This window comes from Lipotes vexillifer, unplaced genomic scaffold (assembly GCF_000442215.2).
Source record: "Lipotes vexillifer unplaced genomic scaffold, Lipotes_vexillifer_v1.1 scaffold1608, whole genome shotgun sequence".
NCBI classification, from domain to species: Eukaryota; Metazoa; Chordata; class Mammalia; order Artiodactyla; family Lipotidae; genus Lipotes; species Lipotes vexillifer.
Window position 1 is genome coordinate 618,300 of NW_006774162.1, and position 7,793 is coordinate 626,092.

A 7,793-nucleotide genomic window follows, 5' to 3' on the forward strand; every position below is an offset into this window, starting at 1 on the left:
ACACAAATTTACATAGGCTACAAGGGCTTTAAGAAGATAATAAGATAATATTAAGAAAAATTTTGTGCCAAATATTTGAAAATTTAGGTGAAATGGAAAATTTTCTAAAAAAAATAAATAACTTACCAAAACTAACCCAGGAAGAAAAAAATCTGAATAGTCTTTTAGCCAGTAAAGAAATTGAGTCAGTAGTTCTAACAAAAATTCAAGAATTAAGTAATTCCAATCTTACAAAAACTCTTCCAGAAATATAAACAATGAAAAATTGTAAACTCATTTTATGAACCTAGAATAATCTTAATACCAAAGCTAGATTTTAAAAAAGCATGAGAACAGAATTTTAGGCCATTTTGTTTATTAACATACATGCAAAATCTAAACAAAATATTAGCAACCAGATAGAGCAACATGTAAAAATGTACTACATCTTGACAGAGATGGGTTAATTCTAGAAATAAAAGTGGTCTTATAATTGTTTCAAAAAATTAATTAATACAATTCACCACATTAAGAGACTAAAGGAGAAAAATCATCTTACTTGCGCTGAAAAAAGCATTTGATTGATTCTCCATTCATGATAAAAACTCTCAGAAAACTAGAAGCAGAAGGAAATTGCTAAAAGATAGCTTTTTAAAACTCACAGTGAACATTACTCTTAATGGTAAATACTTGAAATCTTCTCTACAAGACCAGGAACAAGAGGAGAATGTACATTATTACCCCACGGACCTAGAAGTTTTAAGCAAGACACAGAGGAGGGAAAGGAGAAAAGGAAGAGAGAGAGGAAAGGTATAAGAATTAATAAGGATGAACCAAAATTGTTATTTTTCACAGGTGATAAAATCATCTATTGGCAAATCCTAAGAAATCCACAGGTAAATGATTAGTATAAATACAAGCATTTTGCAAGATTACTGGACAAAAAAATCAATATACGAAGATCAATTTCACTTAATTTTATTTCCATGAACCAGCAAAAACACATAAAGAATGTAACCTTTAAGACTATAGCCATTTAAAATAACATCAAAATATAAGTAACTAGGAATAAATCTAACAAAAGACTGCAAGATTTTTATGAAGAAATATTTAAAACTTTATTGAAAAAACATTAAAGGAAAATTATTATTTCATGTAACAAACACTTGTGCAGAACCCACTGCATGTCAAGTAATTCTAATGCTTTACAATTATTAACCTAATAAATCCTCATAACCACTCCTATGAGAAAGGGACTTTTATTATAATCACCCCATTTACAGTTAAGGAAACTAGAAAATATCACAAAGTTACAAATCCACTGAGTGACACAGGTAGGATTTGAACAAAAGCATCTTGGCTATAGAATCTTGTATTAGGTTGTCTTTCTTGGTGAACAAAATAAATGGAGAGAGACATACTATTTATGGTTTAGGATACACAAAATATAAATATGTCAGTTCTCCTCAAAATTATAAGGATGCCAAATTCTCCTCAAAATTATTTTATTGTTTCAATGCAATTCCAATCAAAATTCCAAGAGATGCCATTGTAGTTCAGGTTCAGCATCCAACCAGGTTTTGAAGTTCACCTGCAGTGCAGGGGGCAAATCAGATAACTGCTGTGACCCATGTAGAAGTCAAGGACTGGTCTGTCCCATTTATTAAGCACCTACTATATTCTAGTCACTGCTCTAGACACTAGGATACAGTGATGAACAAGATAGACAAGGTACTTGCTCTCATTGAGTTTTTCATCTAAGAGGGAATATATGTCTACCTCTGAAAAAATAATTGGCATCAGATTACTCCTCACACTGAGAACTTTAAAAGCTGGATTAAAGTGTTTGAAGGCACAAAGCTGGCAGCCAGGACTTGAAGAGCCAAGATCCAAAGAAAAGGGAAATGTGCTCCATTGAGCCCAACATTCTAAAGACAATTTTCTATCAAGACAAATGTGCCTAAGCTGTGCACATGTGAGGAAAAGCTTCAAGAAAGCAAGTAGAAAACAATAAATGCTGGAGAGGGTGTGGAGAAAAGGGGACCCTCTTGCACTATTGGTGGGAATGTAAATTGATACAGCCACTATGGAGAACAGTATGGAGGTTCCCTAAAAAACTAAAACTAGAACTACCATACGACCCAGCAATCCCACTACTAGGCATATACCCTGAGAAAACCATAATTCAAAAAGAGTCATGTACCACAATGTTCATTGCAGCTCTGTTTACAATAGCCAGGAGGTAGAACCAACCTAAGTGTCCATTGACAGATGAATGGATAAAGAAGATGTGGCACATATACACAATGGAATATTACTCAGCCATAAAAAGAAATGAAACTGAGTAATTTGTAGTGAGGTGGATGTACATAGACTCTGTCATACAGAGAGAAGTAAGTCAGAAAGAGAAAAACAAATACCATATGCTAACACATATATATGGAATCTAAAAAAAAAAAAAGTCATGAAGAACCTAGGGGCAAGACAGGAATAAAGACGCAGACCTACTAGAGAATGGACTTGAGGATATGGGGAGGGGGAAGGGTAAGCTGGGACAAAGTGAGAGAGTGGCACAGACATATATACACTACCAAATGTAAAACAGATAGCTAGTGGGAAAAAAAAAAAAAAAAAAAAAAAAAAAAAAAAAAAAAAAAAGAAAGCAAGTAGAAACTTTTGGTAATGCTTATGGATCAGGGGTGACAAAATTAGAGTTCAGGGCCCCAGGCTTTCAGTTTAGCCACCAGATAGCCTAGAAGTAAGGATAACATGGAAACAGATAAGTCTCAATTGGATCAAGTTAATCTGATCATAACCTACCACAAGGCAATTAAAGCCTTACTTGGAGGAAGTTAACATCATTGAGTGCTTCTACAGTTTCTGACAAAAACAATATCCAGCAAATAATTGAAAATTGACAAAATAAGAAAGACTAAAATCCAAGAAAAAAAAGACCCCTCCCTCCAAAAGAAAACACAAACACATAGGTAATTCAGATTTTTTATTTACCAGATACAGACTTTAAAAAATTATGATTAATGTATTTAAGAAAATAATTTGAATTGAATGGAAATCCTGGGACTGAAAAATACAATACCATAAATTAAGAATTCATTTGATGAGTTTAACAGCAGATTAGACAAAGCAAAAGAGAGTATTGGTGAATTGGAAGATGAAGCAATAGAAAATATTCAGACTAAAATACATATACCCAAAAGGGTGGAAAATGTGTGAGACATATAGTACATAGTTAAAATCCCAACATACATGTAATTGGAGTGCCAGAGGAAAGGGAAAAGAATAAGACAGATGCAGTATATGAAGAGATACTTCACATAGAAGTATTCCAAATCTTAGAATATTTCAAAATGAAGCCACAGACTGAAGAACATCCATAAAACCACCCTCCTCCCCCAAATCTAAATATATCATAGTAAACTAGAGAAAACAAAACCAAAGAGAATATGTTAAAAGGAGGCAGAGTAAAAACAAACATTGTTGCAAAGGAGCAACTATAATACAATTAGTGAACTATTCAAGAGAAACAATGAAAGCCAGATGACAATGGAATGACATCTTTAAAGTGTGGAAAACAAATAACCATATGCAGCATTTTATAAACAGCAAAAATAACTTTGGAGAGACATCAGCAAGATGGCAGAGTAAGAGATAGCAGCACTTTTCTCCCAACAAATAACAGACAGCTATCTACAAATAAAAATAGCTCTGGGAGGGCCCAAGAGTCCAGTTAAGAACTACAGCAACACCATGGAATAAAAAACAAAGATAATCTCCCACACCAGAAGATTATTAGGGAGATTGGCTTGGCTGAGATGTCTGGAGATGACTAGGAATAAAGGAGAAGGGAAGGAGCTATAAGTATCAGTGTCATCACAATTCCCAGTGGCCTGCTCTATGGAGAACTCTGGAAGCCTTTGTCACTAAGGACCTCAACAGCTCCCATGACAGCTGCAGGCTTCCCACAACTTTCACAACAGAGGACCCTGTAGTGTTCATTGTCACAGATCTCAGAGGTCTGCTCCACAGAAGACATGGACAGCTTTCACCACTGAGGTAACCAACAGCTTCACATCACATACAAAACTCAGTTCCAGACAAAGAGACCTAATGTAAAGGTTAAACAATAAAATTTCTGGAAGAAAACAGAAAAGAGTGCCTTCATGACCTTTCAGTAGGCAAATATTTCTTAAATAGGAACTAAAAGCATTAACTCTAAAGGAAAAGAAGTGGAAAGGCATCTTAAGAGAGTGAAAAGGCATCTTAAGAGAGTGAAAAGGAAAACCAGAGTGGGAAAAGATATTTGTAATACATATATCTGACAAAGGACTCCTACTGAGAATATATGGGGAGCCCTTAAACCCCTACAATCAATAAGAAAATGACAAACAATCCAATGGAAACATGGGCAAAATACTTGAAGAGGAATTTCACAAATGAAGAAATCTGAGTAGCCAAAAAAATCTCAAAAAATATTCATTAGTCATCAGGGATATGCAAATTTTAACCACAAGAGATGCCATTTTGTTCCCTCCAGATAAACAAACAAACAAACAAAAATTAAGTCGGAAAATATCATCATTAGTGGAACTATAAATTGGTGCGAATACCTTGGAAAACAGTTTTTACATTATCTATCAAGGTTTAAGATGCATATACTCTGTGAGCCAGCAATTCTATTTCTATGTATATAGCCTAGAGCAACTCTTCCACACATGCATCAGCAGACATGAAGAAGAATATTCGTTGTAGCATAGTATTCAGTACTCTCAAACTGGGAAAAAAAATAGTTTCTATCAGCAATAGAATTGAGAAGTTAGTTGTGATGTATTCACACAATGGAATTCTGCACTACAAAGAAAAGAAAATGAATTGCAGTACACATAACACAGATGAAAGAAGTTAGTCACAAGAGAAGGTGTACACTTTGACTCCACTGATAAAGTATTCAGAAACATATAAAATCAAACATTATGCCATTTAGGGATTAAAAACATGATAAAACTGTAAAGAAAACCAAAAGAATTATAAGCACAAAATTAATGATGAGGGTTACCTCAGATTAAGGAGGGAATGGATGAGATCAGGGAGGCATTCAAAGGCAATGCTGTCATGTTTTCTTTTTTAAACTGGATGGTGGGAATACAAGTGTTTGTTAAATTGTTTTTATACTGTATACCTTATAAATAAATATTAATTTATAATTAGTAAATTTTGATACAATTAAAACTTTGTCTTTTATGCAAATATATGTAAATTATATATTTACATATAAATATATGTAAAATATAAATCTTTAATACAGATTTCTGATCATGTGGCTCATGATGGAAAAAATATGGCTGCCTCTGTACCAGGTTTCACTAAGGAGCAGACCACAGTTGTTGACATTGTCTCCAGGAAGGCCCTGTTGAAATGCTCTTCCTGAGAAGAGCGAACGTTCTAACCATTCTGTTTATATAGAATATAACACTGGCTCAGGCTGCCATAACAAAATACCATAGACTGGGTGGCTTAAATAGCAGAAATTAATTTTCTCACAGTTCTGGAAGCTGGAAGTCCAAGATTAGGGTGCCAGCATGGTCAGATTCTGATGAAGACTCTCTTCCTGGCTTGCAGACATCTGCCTTCTTGCTCTGGTCATATGGCCTTTTTTCAGTGCATGTAGAGAGAAAGCAAGTTCTCTGGTACCTCTTATAAGGGCACTAATCCACTCATGAGGGTCCCACCCTCATGACCTCATCTAACATTTCCTCCCAAAGGCCCCATCTCCAAATATCATCACATTATCATATCATTCACATATGAATTTGGGGGGGACAAAACTTTCAGTCCATAACATATGGTCACCCAGATTAGCTAATTATCACTTTGGCAGGTTGAGAGGGGCTGAGGCACAGAGGCCTTATGCAGAATATGTGTTTTTAGGGGTAGAGAATGAGAGTGAAGAAAGATCCCAAGGTCTCTCACCTTATTCCCTCCAACAAGGTTGAGGGCTTGCTTAGCTCTAGGGACTTAGAAAGCCATTGCTTCTGAGTCCCTTTGCCTTGGATGATATCTGTCTCACAGTTTTCTGTGCACATTCCATCTGCCTTGCAGCTGCTGGTCCTGCCCGGCCAAGGGTTGAGGAGGGAGTACACTGTTTCCATGCAATTTCCCTAAACGGGTACTTCCTTCTTAAGAGAACTGTTCCCCAGAGATTTCCTCAATATTTGCAATGACAGAAAGTCCACACACAGGTTTGGGGTTGGGGAAGAAGGCACAAAAGGGAAGAGATTTAAATTCCAAAGCAGAGAAAATTAAAATTCTGCCAGAAGCAGAATAAGATGGGGAAGGATAGGGAAGCTTCTGCTTTTGGTCTCAGTATTGGGGTTTCAGAGAACAGATGGCTGGGGGTTATTTATAACTTATAACAGGCAGAGCTGAGATCTGTGAAATGCCAGTGGCTTGGCTGACAATGGATGAAGCCAGGGTAAGGACTGAGACCTCCACAAGGACTCCTAGAATGTGGGTTTTGGTGTATTTTGGGAGGGGGTGTTCCATCATGGAAAGGTTATGGAGCCTGAGCTCCATCCTCCAGGTTAGGTGGGAAGCCCTCCCAAGAATCGCTGCTTTTAGGAATAATAATAGTCCCACTAATAATAATAACTAACATGTTATTAGCTGACTGGGTGCCAGGCACTAAGGTAAGTGCATTTATTTGTAAAATGAGAAAACTGAGGCTTGGCAAGGGTAAGTAACCATCCTAAGACCTCATAGCTGTAAGTAGTGAAGTTCTCTGTCTGGCACCCTGGCTTGTGTGGGAGGGGGGAGAGGCAAAGGGTCTAGATATCTTCCCCTGTCACATCAGCCCTTAGCGAGCTAAAGAGGCAAGATCACAGGGATAGAAATCTGGACCAGGAACTTTGATGGGGGTGGGGAAGGGGCCAGGGAACTTGCAGACCCAGGAGATGTGCAGAAGGGCAGCTCTGAACAATGCATGTGTGTGTGTATATCCAGGTGATCACCCAGATAAAGGCAGTGTGATTATAAGTAGAAGACATTAAATGCTTATTAAATAAATAAATCCTGGCTCTTGAGGACAAGGCAGGCAGGGATTGAAGCCCAATATGGCTTATTCCACTCTGCCATCTGTCACCTCAGGCAGGCCACTTCCTGCTCTCTAGTTCTCAGTCTTTCCTCTTTAAAACAAGACAGTTGGTCTAAGATTCTTCCCAGCTCTGATTATCTATGCATCTATGATTTCACTGTAGTTAGCAAATGTGGGGAAGAGGAGTGTTGGGGATATTGGAGGTCAAAAGTCAAGATCTTGGCTATCAACCTCCAAGGCCAAGAACCAAGCCTTGGCAAGAACAGCCAGCAAGAGCAAAGCAAAAGGAAGACAAGTCAGGAGGCGCCATCTGTTCCGTGTGGCAGGGAGTGAGGTGCCATGAGCACCACTGATCATGCCAACATCCACTCCCAGGGCTATGCACTGGTGCCAGGCATGCCCGCCAATTGGTGGATAGAATGCTCCCAAATTCATGACTCCAGGAGTGAGGCTGTCTGTCTCAGAATAAACAAAGTGCCAGGCAACTTGATGCAGCTCATCTACTCCTCAGAATGCAACAATCCTTTGTAAGGTCAAGGTGTCGGGCTTCTTGCCTCTATTAGTCTACAATTCTATGTCCCTCTGAACCACATCTTCCTTTTTTCCCCCAAAGGGTATCAGTAACATCCAAAGGGCCAGGAATTCACCTCAGGTCACAAAGCATGTGGGCCATGATGTTCAGGTCAACCCAGAGGAGAAGTGACCC